The following is a 16,215-nucleotide window of genomic DNA, read 5'->3' as shown; positions in this document are numbered from 1 at the left end:
TCACAAGCAATAACTCAGCCTGCCAAGACAGACAGGCATGTAAATGTACATGTGTGTGCCTGGATAACTCTGTGTGTCTGTGGAGATCCTGCTATCAGTCTCCCTGACACTGGCAACGTTCAAGGTGGAATCTACAGTGCTAAACCTACAGTGCAGTGGAGAGTGCAATCCGTAGGTATTTGGACAGTGGTACAATTTCCGTTCTTTGGCTCTGTGCTCCAGCACATTGCATTTGAAATGAATGAATATGAGGCTATTGCGCACCTTTAATTTGAGGGTATTTACATCAATATTTGGTGATCCATTTAGGAATTACATCCCTTTTTATACATAGCCCCCATTTTAGTGGACCAAAAGTAATTGGACAGTTGGCTTGTCAGTTGTTTCTGATTAGTCTGGTATATTCAAATGCTTCCTTAGTGCAGGTATAAGAATGATTTCAGTATCTAGTCTTGATTCAAGGCTTTTGTTTGCCTTTGCATTTGTCAACATGAAGACCAGAGTTGTGCCAGTGAAAGTCAAGGAAACCATTATGAGGTTGGGGAAAAAACCAAAAAAAAATCAGACCTAAGCTGAACAATAGGCCAACCAACCATCAGGCATTTTATTGAACTTGAGCAGATAAGATGCTATCAGCAGTTATATTTTTAATGAAGTCAAATAAGCCCACACCTGTGACAACCATACAAATAATACCCCCCACCATATTTCACAGATATGGTTCTTGGGCAGTTCCTTTGAGCCTCTACAATTTGCTCTTGCCATCACTCTGATACAAGTCAATATTGGTCTCATCTATCCACAAGGCTGTTTTCCAGAACTCTGCAGGCTCTTAGCACTACTAGCTACTTAGCAAACTGTAACCTGGCCATGCTGTTTTGTAATGAACTCTGTAGATTTGTTTGTGAAGTCTTCTGCAGACCGTAGTCACACCTGCCTCTTGACGAGCATTTCTGATCAGTCGGATGGATGTTTGGGGGCTTTTCTTCATTATGCTGAGAATTCTTTGGTCATCACCTTTAGAGATCATCCATGGTCTACCAGCCCCTTTGCAACTCACCAGTGCTCTCTTTATTCTTAATGATGTTCCAAACTTTTATTTTGATAAGCCTGTTTTTTCTTATTTCCCAGCCTCATAATGCCTTCTTTGACTGTCATTGGCACAATTGTTGACAAACACCAATAACAGTTTTAAGACTTGATACTGAAACTAATCTGATCTTGCACTAAAGAAGTGATTAAATGCAGATCAGAGACAGCTGAAAAGCGAACTGTCCAATTACTTGGGGTGCCTGTGTATAAAAAGGGATGTAATTCCTACACAGATCACCCAATATGGCTCAAATTAAAGGTGACAATCTGCACCTTAACCCCAAATTCATTGTTTCATTTTTAAAATCCAATGAGCTGGAGTACAGAGTTAAAAGAAATTGTACCACCGTCCAAATACTTATGGACTGTACTGCATGTGCGCGTGCATCAAACAACTGTGATTGCAAATGTGTGGGAAAGGCTGATAATTTGAGGTGGCCATGTGATTCTCCTCTGGAGTGAGGAGAGCGAAGCTGTGATTGACAGCTCATTACTCAGCCCCAAGGTCAGCCCAGAGTAAACCCTTCCTGGTAGTTAGCTGAAGGTGTTAATAAGCCATATGTCTCTTAATTGACCTGGAAAGCTGAGCTCACCTTGCCAACGCCACCTGCTTCATGGAATTGCAATCCCTCCTGAAGTGCAATGAGAATGATGAGCGCTGAGGGAGAGTTGATACTTTTGACAGGGTGCGAGTCTTTGAGGCCCGCTGGCGTGAATTTTCAACACTCACTCACAGTTGGCATCCTCCAGTATTGAATAATGAGCAGAAATGGACTTGGAAATGAGGAAATGAGTAATTTTTCAAACCTAGCACGTTTAAGCTGAAAGGTCACAAACTGTCATCTGTCTCTGAATGACAGGATTCCCCAGATATTGCGATTACCTGTCAAAATGCTAAAACTGCAGGTTGGATATTATAGAGGAAGGTTTCATATTTCATCACTAATGGTCAATGTGTATGGGGAAGACATTTAATGCTTAAATGCTGAGCTCGGACGCATTGCATCTGTCCCCATGAACTAAAAGAACTGTGTTTTCTGGAACAAATCCAATGTGTGGCATGGTGCTTAAGACTCCATTTTGCCACGGCTAAGGCATCAGACCTTGATGCAGGCATGAGTTTGATGCAGTTGCTCAGCGTTCATGCCCCAGTCCTGCTATATCCGAGTATGGCTGGTGCAGGAGGGTGCAGCCGCTCCAGAGGTGGGGGGAGGGACTCGCGGGGAGGATCGGCACATACTAAAGTGCCCTGGACTACCCCGGAGCTCAAGACGATGAGGCTTGAAGAAAGCTTGTCCATCTCCTTCCGCTTGCTGGGGGACAGGGTCGTAGCGGTGTTTCTTCAACTAACATGAGCCATTGTACAATGGCAACCAAATTGGGAGAAAATAGGAAAATAAAAAAGATTTTGCACTGAAAAAGTGTTCTCTAACACTAACTTTTTTGTGTGAAATTCAAAACTTTTTGTGAAGTCTGTTGAGAATACTGCTGCCCTTGGTCAAAGCATCTCTTCTGTTCACTGCTGATCCTTACTTCCTTGTCTTTGCTTCCTTGTCACTGACTTGTGAAAGGGAAAAAAATCTGTTTCATTTACATCAAAGAAGATTGTGTTCACATGTTGACTAAGAAAATGATGATGTTAGATGTAAAAAGAAGTGTGTGATGTGTGCGAAAGTTATTCTGACAGCCTTTGAATGATGTCAATTTCAATTTGTATGAAAATTAGGTGAGGTTGTAAAAAAAAAAAAACGTTTTGAAAGTGGCAGATTTCTTCGAAACGACACCCCTCTCATGCTATGATCACATTAATCTCTCACCACTGAAGCATCACTCTGAAGCTGATTTCTGGTATATAGCTCCACATTGCCTGCTCCTATTGAACCCTACATAAACCACCACTGGCTTGTTTCAGAATGGCCTCCTTTTTACTGCACATTCCATCATTTCATTTAATGCGATAGTGATCACTATCATAACCTCAGCAGAAGACAGTGAGTGAGACAGGTGTCCGTAGCACTAAAATTGCAGGGAGCCAGGAATGGCATATGGTGGAAAGCTACAGCCCCCCAAAAAAGAGGGGGGGAGGAGGGGGGGGCAGGGGTAAGAGAACAGGGCTCCCTGGAGAGTTGGAGTTAATGATAATCAGCATTTATGAGACATATGATACTTATTGCTGCTTCATAGACCTGTCCAATGACACAGCCTCCTGTTGTTTGAGTTTTCCTCATCAACAAGGCTTTCCAAGCTTAAAAACGTATTCACCTCATTCTGGATGATACAGGGATAATCCTAAAAGAATGGTCTGATTATCCTTTCTACCTTTTTTAGAACACAGAGGAAAATACATCAGATCAATAGCATAACAACAGAATTATTGGCACCCCTGACTGGCAATGTAAAAAATAAGCAATATGATTACTGAGATAAACTCAAAATGCTGAAAAATACTGGACTTTATACATGTTTCAGTGGAGCCAACCAAAATCAAACATTAATTTAATAAAAAATAGATTCAACCAAAATCAAAGTTCCATAATTATTGTCAGGGAATTCACCATGGAACTCACAGCTCAGACCTTTATTCACTGCTATTACCAAAATACAGCGTAATATCTGAAACATTTAGGCAAATATAATAATAGCTAGTGGATCTATAATGAATAAGTCATAACTTCACTGCAATGCAAAATGTTATTTTAGAAGGCATGAACCCATGTTTATTAATATACAGTATATAAAGGCCTTGTTAACATCCCATTACAGAATGGATACAGAAAAAACATTCTGACCCCAAATGTATTGATCATTCATGTGATACTAATACTTATTCTATGTGTGCCTTATAGTTAATAACTAACTCTTTATTGATATAGTAGCTTTCACTACTAATAGGCGGAATTATGGATCGATATCATCTGAAGTGACACATTAAACTGTCATTCAGCTAACTTTCATAAATATTTGTAATTCAAATTTTAATGAAAACTGTAGGAAGATAGCCAGTTAATTCCTGGTTCATTCTTTGTGCAACAACCTTCTGTCTCTTAATACGTGTTCTACTGTCATTGCTGTAAAAAGTAACCTAAAAAGGTTAATAATGTAATCTTAAGACTGCCTGTGATGCATTTCACACATTGGTGCCAAACTGGAACTAGCTTGTCTATACGTTTACTTGGCTAATTCATATCCAGCTTGGTGCCAAAATATATAAGCCTATTTTAAGAACCCTACAGTAGGACTCCCCAATCCTGATCCTGGAGATCTACCATCCTGTAGGTTTTCCTTTCAACCCTAATTTGGCACACCAGATCATGGATTGTTGGATTGTTCATGGATTGTATTCTTACCATAGTCCAATAATTTCTCATCTTCAAGAAGTAGTGGTCCAGCTATATAATGTATGCCTATTCAATTCAATTCAGCATATGGTTTCAAGGATATTGTGCATGTCCTGATATGCTCAGAACAGACATCTCTAATGTTGTTAGCTTTAGTGTTTACACATGTGAGACTCACCATTTTCATCATTCCACAATAAACTGATCTGGTGTTTGTCCATCTGTTTTATCCATTTATTTTAGCAGAGATGGGAAAACAATTTTTTTAAATTATTGTTTCTTTGATTTAATTGATCAAATATCAAACATCCATGTCACCCCTGAAAAAGTAATTGTCCCCTTAAATGTAATAACTGATTTCACCACTTTTAGCAACAATAATCACATCCAAACACTTCCTATAATTTGATATCACTGTATACATATGAATTTGAGGTTGGGACTAGATTCAGCTATAAATTATACTAATACAGTATGGAACACACTTGTTGGTGTGTGTGTCATCAACGGTCCAATGTATCAAATGAGCCTCAAATCATCATGTTGCTGCCAGATATGCAGTAGATACTACAAGAATTCAATGAATTCCTGAATATGAAAATTCACTCAGTGATCACTTTATTAGGTAGACCTGTACACCAGCTTGTTAATGCAAATATTTAATCAGCCAATCCTGTGGCAGCAACTAAATGCATAAAAGCATACAGATGTGGTCAAGATGTTCAGCTGTGTTTCATACCAAATGTCAGAATGTGGAAGAAAAGTGACTTTTACCATGGAATGATTGTTGGTGCCAGACAGGGTGGATTGAGTATCTCATAAACTGCTGATCTCCAATCCAAATATCCCAAAGGGTTCAAATTCAATGCCCTGCAGCGTTCCAATACAATACCCCGAAGAGTCCGGTCTAAACCTGTCTATAAGGGGGGGAAAAAGGATTTCACCAAGTTAGTTTAGCCTACCACCAGATAGGAGATCTCTGGAACCACTCCAGATTGAAATTATGTTTTTTATCCTTTCCTGCTTGGGTGATGCTAATATTTTCTGAATCGCAACCTTTTGATCATCTTGGTCATATTTTCATAAGCTGTGATATTTATTGGGCTACAGCTAAGTTACAGCTACTACGACAGCCTCCTAGTTATAATGACACCAATACTCCAGCTACAGCTACTACAATAATATCTACAGATAGCTAGCCAATTGACACATAGCTATTGACACATAGCTATGATCTCGCCCTGCACTTAACATTACCACGCCGAGACGATCAGGCCCTACAGGGCAACATAGACAATCCGTTATGACGTGCAGAAGGCATTCCCTGTCACACAGCCAGGGCAATAAGTTGTGAGGCCATATCACCAGCATCAGGCGCCATAAGCTACAGACAAACAATTTGTATTACTTTGAGTGCATTTTAAATTACAGATAATATCTATCAAAGGTTGAGTGATTCAAAATTAATTTTCTTCATTGAACTGCAATACTTTAGAGATAAGAAAGTCAATGAGAGATAAGAACACAACACCGCCAACTACCCCACTGGCCCCTATTGAAGAAAGCAATAGACTGAGAGGAACTAAATTAAGTCAAAATATATTGCCCACTATATCTCTCTGCAGTGAAAGAAGCAGGAATTGTAATAAAATAAAAGCCACAGGCTCTTAAAACTTTCTAGCCATCATAGCTAGCTAATTGTTGGAGAAAATTCCGTTCTAATTAAATATTTCGGTTGCTATTTGCTTTATATACCCGTATGTCCACGGCTTTATATACCCATATATCCACGGCTTTATATACCCGTATGTCCACGGCTTTATATACCTGTATGTCCACGGCTTTACTTCACTAGGTTGTAATGCTTCTTCGGCTTACTACGCGTTATCCTGATTGTCTGCTCTGTTCCCCGACCCGTTTCTGTTTATTTAGACTTCTGATTCCTGAACTCCGATTTGCCTTTGCCTCTTGCTACTCATGTATGAACTTTGCTTGCGACTACGACCACCCCATTGCCGTAACCCCTGCTGTAACTGTCTGCTGGTGATCAAACTCTGCTTGTCTGGACTACGAATTACAAACTCCTGTTTCTTCTACTTCTGGGTTGCATTTGGTTTCCCTGTTCTGTATTCTGACAGAACAATTTAGCCAGAGATGGAACCAGCAAGCCCTCCGGCTTCAGGGACAGCGATTGGGCCAGCACGAATCCGAGATCTGCTCCATTCACCAAAGTCTCCACTCTCTGCACGCCCAAGTGACCGGCATCTCCGACACCCTCACCAGAGCTCAAGCCTTTTGCTGCTCCGGAGGTTTGGGGAGCACACCCTTAGCCTCGTCTGCCACCCACTGAACACTATGCTAGTGAGCCGGGATCCTGCCAGTCTTTCCTGTCACAGTGTTCTCTGGTCTTCAGCCCTCGACATTCCCCATGGAAATCTCAAAAGTTGCCTATGTGGTTATCCTGCTGGCCGGCAAGGCACGGGAGTGGGGGACCGCCTTCTGGAACTCCGACACTCCGGAGCGTGGCAACTTTGCCCAGTTCTACACAGAGATGAGGAAAGTCTTTGACTGGGCGGTAGCAGCTCATCAGCTCAGTGTCAGACATTGCCAAAGTATTCCGAACCCAGGCCGCGTCTATGGGCTGGAATGGCTTAGTGTTGCACGATGCGTTTCTTTACGGACTGTCTGAGCCCATTGAAGACAAACCCACCACGTGTCTATCATGCAATCTCCCTCAAAGCCTGGACGGCTTAATGGACCTGGCCACCTGGGTGGACTCGCAACTGCGGGAGAGATGGGCTGACAGGCGGACACCTCACAGGCCGACCCACTTCCTTCAAAGCTTCCACTGAACTACCTCTGACCGGCGCTTCCACACCCAAACCAATGCAGGTCAACTGGGCGGGATTATCAACATGGGAAAGACTGACACATTTTAATGAACAGCTGTGTTTGTATTGTGCCGGTCCAGAGCATACCATAGCGAACTGCCAAGTAAATGAAAACGCCCGTTAGTTGCTAGGGGGATTGTAATGGGTGCCTTCTTGAACTCTCGTTATGTTCTCCAGGCTGTGGTTTCCTACAAAGGAGCCCAACTGCCTACACAGGCTCTGATTGACTCAGGAGCCAACGCAAGCTTTATGTGTCCGACCCTGGTCAGCCGACTAAAGATTCCCAGCGTCATGGCTCCTGTGGGGATTCTGATTTCACCCTTGTGTACCTAAATGACATCCTGATCTTCTCCCCCACTCTAGAAGAGCACGTACAACACATGCGGCTAGTATTGCAATGTCCACTCAACCAATTGTTTGTGAAATCTGAGAAATGTGAATTTCATAAACCCACTGTCCATCGTGGTCTCTCGGGGCCAGCTGGAGATGGCCCCTGCTAAGATCCAGTTGGTTATGGATTGGTCCACACCCACCACCAGAAGGGAACTACAGTGTTTCCTGGGGTTTGCAAACTTTTACTGGCATTCATCCATATCTACAGCGCTGTAGCTACACCCCTTACTTTGGTGAAAATAACTTTTTGCTGGTCGCACAAAGCCGCTAGGGCATTTCAGGACCTGAAACAGTGTTTCCCGTTGTCTCTCCCTTTCGGAAAGGAATTACAGTATCGAGGACCGCTGTGAAATTATCCTTTGAAGAACGGGTCCACCTGCAAGAGGGCTCCCCCGTTCCGTAACCTGGAGTACGGTCCGCCAAAAGACTCGCTGGTCCCTGTTATTTAACTGGTTTAATTTCACACTCACCTACTGCCCTGGATCCAAAAACATTAAGCCTGATGTCCTCTCCTGGCATAACATAACATAAGGAAAACATAAGGAAACATAACATTTCATGCCGTGGAAATCTATATCATTCAATGCCGTGGAAATCTATATCATTCAATTATTGTATTTCATTGACTCCATAAGTATCTAAAGGGTAGATGTGATCATGGAAGATTCTTTCCGGAACCTGCCTCTGTTTCAGCACATGTTGTATTTGCAAGGAAAACCTTGGTTCTGCGAGAGGTCTGAAGTCTTCACAGTTTTACTCGCGATCAGCAAGTGATGTATTTTCGACAAATGTGTTTTGATAAGATATTGCGATCTGCAAGTAAATATTCTCCCCAGGACTACAAGTTCAATATTATGGAGGACGCTTTGTGACATATTAATAAATAAATCCTTAATTAAATCCATTTTATTTATTTATTTACCATTTTATTTATTTATTTACCATTTTATTTATTTAACGATTTATTTATTTAACGATTTCATGCTCCAACATGCAAATAAGGGGGTGGGTTTGAGTTGGGCTAGCTGTTCTGATTGGACTGCAGTGGCCCTATGCTGGGATTGGATTGTCTACAAGTTCTTTACAAGTGTGACTATACGGTTAGCTAGGTACCAAAATGGAGTTTTTATCGGAGCTAAGAAATGAAATGTTAAGACTGGCAGATACCATTGATAGTGGTAATGTACCACTCAATAATATTATAGAAACAGTGGAAGACTTTGTAGACAGCGTTGTAGAAATTGCAGCACTGACTGATTCTGATGTGGACGAGGTTGTGTGGAGCAACCTGCAGACGATTCTGCATCGTGCTGCATTAGAAAATCAACAAGGGAGAAGTGTAGGACGACCCTCTTATGAGATTCCTCTTGAGGTGTTGGAAACGTACATCCTGAGTGGCATAGCTGCCAACTCTCACGCTTTCGGCGTGAGACACACGCATTTGCATGCGCGTGTGAAAACAGGCAAATGCGTGTGTCTCACTCCGAAAGCGTGAGAGTTGGCAGCTATGGAGTGGCATTAAACCAGCAGATGTTGCTTGCCTCTTTGGTGTGTCTACACGAGCTCGATTTTAGGATTAATGTAGCCAGCTACATTAGCCTACTAACCGTCTCCTGTTTGCCGTTCAATTCGATCTGCTGCTTCACGCAGCAGGTCCGCGATACTCCTTTCCGCCATCTTTTTCTGACATCATAGAGACAGAGCATTTAAGGAGCAGTGACTGACAGCCTGTGCAGTCCAATCAGAACAGCTCTTATTTGCATGTTGGAGCATGAAATCGTTAAATAAATAAATCGTTAAATAAATAAATCGTTAAATAAATAAATCGTTAAATAAATAAATCGTTAAATAAATAAATAAATAAATAAATAAATAAATAAATAAATAAATAAATAAATAAATAAAATGGTAAATTAATAAATAAATTCATAAATAAATAAATAAAATGGTAAATTAATAAATAAAATGGTAAATAAATGATTAAATAAATAAATGTATTTATTTCCGTATATATTGATGGATTTATTTATGGATTTATTTATTTAAGGATTTCATTCTCCAACATGCAAATAAGAGCTGTTCTGATTGGACTGCACAGGCTGTCAGTCACTGCTGCAATGATGTCAGAAAAAGATGGAGGAAAGGAGTATCGTGGACCGAATTGAACGGCAAGTAGTTAGTAGGTTAGTAGGCTAATGTAGCTAGCTACATTAATCCTAAAATCGAGCTCCTGTAGACACACCAAAGAGGCAAGCAACATCTGCTGGTTTAATGCCACTCCATAGCTGCCGAAAGCGTGAGAGTTGGCAGCTATGCCACTCAGGATGTACGTTTCCAACACCTCAAGAGAAATCTCATAAGAGGGTCGTCCTACACTTCTCCCTTGTTGATTTTCTAATGCAGCACGATGCAGAATCGTCTGCAGGTTGCTCCACACAACCTCGTCCACATCAGAATCAGTCAGTGCTGCAATTTCTACAACGCTGTCTACAAAGTCTTCCACTGTTTCTATAATATTATTGAGTGGTACATTACCACTATCAATGGTATCTGCCAGTCTTAACATTTCATTTCTTAGCTCCAATAAAAACTCCATTTTGGTACCTAGCTAACCGGTAGTATAGTCACACTTGTAAAGAACTTGTAGACAATCCAATCCCAGCATAGGGCCACTGCAGTCCAATCAGAACAGCTAGCCCAACTCAAACCCACCCCCTTATTTGCATGTTGGAGCATGAAATCGTTAAATAAATAAATCGTTAAATAAATAAATTGTTAAATAAATAAATAAATAAATAAAATGGATTTAATTAAGGATTTATTTATTAATATGTCACAAAGCGTCCTCCATACAATATATGCACGGGCCATGATTTGAAAATAATTTTTGCTAAAATGTATACCTCTTGTTACCACCATAGCCTGCTCAAAGAAACAGTCGGCAACCAAATTCCACTCGGAGACAATTTTACAAGTACTTTCTTGGTAATTTGCCTGCAAATCTTCTTTGTTAAGTACAATCAGAAAAGTGATTTTCTGGTATTGTCTTGATTTATCTCTGTGCACCACAATATTATATTGTAATCTAACCCAGATTGCAAGTGACTCCAGACCAGGGGCCTCATTTATAAACGTTGCGTAGGCACAAAAGAATGCGTACGCCACTTTCTAAGCAAACTTTGGCATTTATAAAAAACGAACTTGACGGGAAAATGTGCGGTCCTCCACGGAAACTCTGACCCATGCGTACGCACATTAACTGGAGAAATGAGAAACTGCGACTCCGATGGCAATGGGATGAAACGCGAGGAATGGTGTGAAATTGATACTGTTGTGTCCTGTGCCTTTAATGCTCGTGACATAAGACCAGGAAAACGGGAAGTGAAACAGGATGTAAAAAGGTATATAAAGATTTGCCGGGAGTTGTGGCTGGGTATGGCTGCTGTAAGGACGTGCCTGTTATACTTATTACAGTGTTGTATTGTTGAATCTTGCTATACGGGTTCTCTCCCTTCCTAAGTGCAACACAACATTTGGCGATGAGAGAAGTCGAAAATGATACACAACAGATACCACTGTGTAAAATAAATCGAAATTGATTATTGTTGATTGTACTCTTAAAGGGTTCTGATTTTCTGCATGTTTACACTAGGACTCGGAACTATACTGTCCTCTCAGGTCCTCTTTGCACTTGTTTTTGTGTTTAATTTGCACTTTGTTGTACGTCGCTCTGGATAAGAGCGTCTGCTAAATGCCATGTAATGTAATGTAATGTAATGAAATATTACCTCTCACGTATCATATATGAAGAGTTAATTTGCAGAAACGGATAAAAGCCTCTCTTACAACGAATAAACAAACAGCTGTTTGATTGATGCTCCCTGGTGTGCCCAAAAAATATGATTTAGGATGATAAATATAAACGGAGATGTTGTTGTAAAATAATCCCTCAAATATGTAGACGAATTGTTAAACAATACTTCATGTTATTAAATGTATTCTCATAAATAATATGGTGAACAGTCGGACAAATTGCGCTGCACTGATGCCGTTTACAATGCGTCAGTCGGGCAGATACGAGTGCATAGTTTCATATATTGTTATCATATTCATATATTATGTTTTATAATGTGTTTATTGTTATGGATTTTTGTTCGTTTTAGCTCTTAATTTTGTAACTGTGTTTTCAATGGTGCTAGACAAATAACGTGTATTATTATTATTATTATCATCGTCATCATCACATTCGTTGTGCAGAACTGTTCGTCATTTACAATCAATCAGGATAATTCCCACACCTGTAGCTTTTCAGAGGCAATCAAATGGCTGAAATCCCTTTTCTTGGCCTTCTTTTCAGCATTTGCCATTGTCGTCTTCGTGAAATGCATATTCATTAGGGGTGTTTCACTGCCTATTTATAGGCAACTGTGGGCGGGACATGAAGCTGGCAAAGTTGCGCCACATTTAGAGTTGATTGTGATTTATAAAGGAAAACTGGTGTGGGACGTGCGTATGCATTGTTTTATAAATCAGAATATTTTTTTGCGTACGCACATCCTGGGTTTCATGCTTACGCAACCTTTTGACATGAATCCTACGCACAGTTTAATAAATGAGGCCCCAGATCTGTGCCGGTACTAGCTGACTTCGGGCAAGATTTGACCCAGAGTCGCTTGCTGTCTGGGAAACCCTTTTTTTAATAATGTTTTTATTTTTCACCATGTACAATACATGGTCCCCCCATTTCAGGGTGCCATAATCTACACTCAGTGAGCACTTGATTAGGTATTTATTAGACTTATTTTTTAGACTTCTACTGCTGTGACCTATACACTGATGCATTTTGTGTTCAGAGATGCTCTTCTGCATACCACTGTTGTAATGTGTGGTTATTTGTGTTACTGTCATCTTCCTGTCAACTTTGACCAGTCTGGCCATTCTCCACTGCGTTTGTCTGCAGAACTGCAGATCACTGGATTTTGATGCTTTTTGCACAATTCTTTGCAAACTCTATAGACTAGTGTGTGTGTGAAAATCCCAGGAGATCAGCAGTTTCTGAGAGATTTTTTCCCCTTCTGAAAATGTTCCTAATAAAGTCCTCGTTGAGTGTATAGGAAATGTAGTATAGAGCCAAATCAAGAAAACATATGCCATTGTCTCAAACATTATGGAGCTCATTGTATATCTAAATTCGAAATAGATTGCATCTATTGAAAGTGATACCATTAAACCAATTCCTGTTAAAAGCAAGATGTAACAAGACGTCTGTCTCAGATGTAGTTATTTTATAGTTATTCATGGGATTATTATGTTATGTACAATTTGAAGCTCATTTATTTACGATGGACTGTGAAAATGGATTCAAGAAAGCTGAGAAATTCTGCTCTGGAACAAGAAGTCAACCATGGAAATTAGTCACAAAGAATAGTATGTCCTTTCTTGTTCGGGGCAACCGATTTGTTGTGCTGAGGGCTTCGGCATCAGGTACTGTGCGACAATGAGAAATGGGGGTGTCAGGTAAAGAATCAGGGTTTCGCCTTTTTTTTGGAACCGTTCGTTCTTCAGATGATCTGGCTGACAATGTCGCCCTTGAAATAGATTTCTGACTCCCTCCGCTTGGTCCCCTGTCCTTATCTCTCCCTCCAGCTCTGGGGAGCAAACTATCAGTGTAGCTCATTTGTGTGGGCTTTTGGTTTAATCAGAGGAAGACAGGAAGGCTGATCAATAGTTCATGGCAACTTGACAGGTTGTTGTGATGTGGGGGGCATTCTCAGTCCATTATAATAAAATTATTTTCCCTGGCAGTAAAGACCCTCTGTAGGAAATACTTGCCCCCTTGCCATACAACCCCCCACCCCCCACCCCCCCTGCACCCAGTTTCAGACTTGCCAATTGGGAACTTTCAGTTCCAAGGCCCTTATCTTGGCTTTTCTCACTGCATGTCAGGTGTAAAGGTGTGACTGCTTGGCTGTAATTGGTGTATAATATCAGATCTTTTCACGGGGAAGGCTATCATTAATGCTCCGCAGGTTTTTTCTCAAAGCCATGACTTAGTAACAGCAGAGTGCCAGTTCATTTTGCTTTCTTATGAAATGGCATGTTGTTCTACTTTTGTATTGTTCTTTTTATTGTGGGGCTATGTGCTAAAATACTAAATGTACAAGAAACTGGAATGCCTTGTGTTAAAACTATTGTTTAGCTGTTGGCCCAAGACGTGAGCAGGAATTCCCATTAGGGCGAGTTCTTCAGGGGATGCTGGAGGAGTATTTTTGTGTCCTGTAGATTGCTCACTGGGGATATTGTGGCTTTTAATCCTCAAAGAGCTGTCAGTTTACTCTGAATCACTCCAAAGTAGTTCTGTTTTGAGGCAGTTCTGAAACTGTACAAGGTCTAAATACTCACGGATGGTACTGTATCAAACATTGAATTGTGAAATTCATGATATTATCCCTTTTTGGGTGTTGCCATAATACTATGTTATTGTAATAATGTTTTATACTGACTAATAGTTCTTATGTTTTATGTTTTATTTCTGTTTGGGAAATTCTGTTCATCTCATTCTCAGTGCAGTTTCCTCAAAATCATATTCGTCTTCATAAAAGTCATGCAAGATGGTAATATAACAGTGTATATGCTATCCAACTTATGCAAGTGTTATATATGTTTGGTATGTTCAACCTGAACTGAATGTTTTGCAGACCAAGGGGAGCAAAACTTGGTTCAGTCAAAAGATTTTTGGAGTCGCTCCAGTTGAGTTATAAAATGGAATGCTGACCACCGCTGACTTTCACAAAAGGCCCTTTATACAGCACGAGTGCTTAGGGTTGGTAATATTGGCCATATAATTAATGGTGCACATTAGACTCTTGAAATGAGTCGAGAAAAACCTGAGAAGTTCATTCACTTTTCAAAAATGGGAAAGTGTCTCCTTTTACTCAGGAGTCCTTTCTGGCTATTCCAAAAGTTGCCTCTAATTCAAACTGCATTTAACATCCATGGGTGTATCCTAATTATTATGACATAAACTTCCCCTGTATGGAGGGAAATGGTATGGTTCTTTAATTATTCAAAGTGATTCATGCCAGCAACAAATTCCTATTGAAAATGGAAATATATATTTCATCATATAATACAAATTCCATTTAAATAAATATTTTGGAAGAGGGGCAAAAGGGAATTAAATTCACAAATGTGGTCTGGAGAGTAGAATGGAGGAACAGGATGACAGGCATTGGTATGGTATTGGTATTCACTTCAATTGCCATATCTCCCTTTGGGCAACTCCTGAGCCTGTTGTCTTTCCTATTTAAATCCCTAAAGGGGATTTATTGTTTCCAGATTCATGGCTTTCAGAGTCATTCTTTTTCCCAGTTGCCAGCTCAGCTACAAGGTCTCTCCTGTTCCCAGATGTTCTTGTGTGTGGTGGCACTGGGCTCCAAGTTGAAGAGTTCTCGGTTCTCCGTTCTACAATTTCTTGACACTTTCCTCTCTGAAAATAAACATCTGCAGAGTTGTCCTCTGTTGGATTCAACCTGTGGGAATCACTTCTGTCATGATTGTTTAGTGTAGCACACCTGCCTGCCAGAGTTGAGCTACATTAGAATCCAAACTCACAAGGGCCAACTCCACTGTCATCCTTTGATAAGATGCAGAATAACTAAATGGCTAACTCATTTTCAGGAGAAAAGTCAAGTCCAGAGAGTCCAGATATTTTAGACCAGTAGCTGTTGTCAGCCTTCCCTTGAGGTTTGAACTCACTTCATTGAACACATTAGCAGCATTTCCAGCCTCTGGCTCTTGATACTGGCCGAAGTCACAGGGCTGCCTTGTCTGGAGAGTCGAGACTCATTGGCATGTGCTTTAGTCACACCTCAGCAAAATGCAGACAATGGGAACAAAACATCGGTCTCTGCGCTGTCAGACCTGGAGACGTTGATCAGCACTAACATATGCACAGAGTAACTATGTGGCAGGGGCCCAGAAGCATGCCACTGCACTGGGACTCTACCTCAGCTTCTCCATACTCTCCTTATCACTCGGGACTGCACACAGTGAATCACATTGTTTTGAAAATGGGAATCACCGTCACTCACACAAGCTGTCCCCTGAGTTCTTCAGGTCCCCAGACACTGACTTGCTTTTGGGGGCAGATGGATCATCATACTGCAGTGCACTGCTACTTGGTTGTCTTGACTAGCAAGACAGCAGTTCAAACAGAACTGACTATTTTGTTTTGAATGCTGTCAAATTCAAACAGCTGAATCCTGCTGCGATATATGTCTGTCTGTTTGTCTGTCTGTGTGTCTGTCTGTCCATCAGTCTAGTACAGTAATGTAAACCTATTCTATCATGGAAAAAATACATTACATTAATGTCACAGGAACAAAAACATCAAGAACATACACGTGCTACAGCACAGTCACTAACAGTATGAATGAGAACCTTCCAATGCTAAGACATAAGCCTGCATGTATGTGTACTAGTGGCTAACAAATAGCCTT

This window comes from Conger conger, chromosome 1 (assembly GCF_963514075.1).
Source record: "Conger conger chromosome 1, fConCon1.1, whole genome shotgun sequence".
Lineage (NCBI taxonomy): Eukaryota > Metazoa > Chordata > Actinopteri > Anguilliformes > Congridae > Conger > Conger conger.
The sequence above is the reverse complement of the archived record's forward strand: the minus strand, read 5'-3'. Positions refer to the sequence as shown.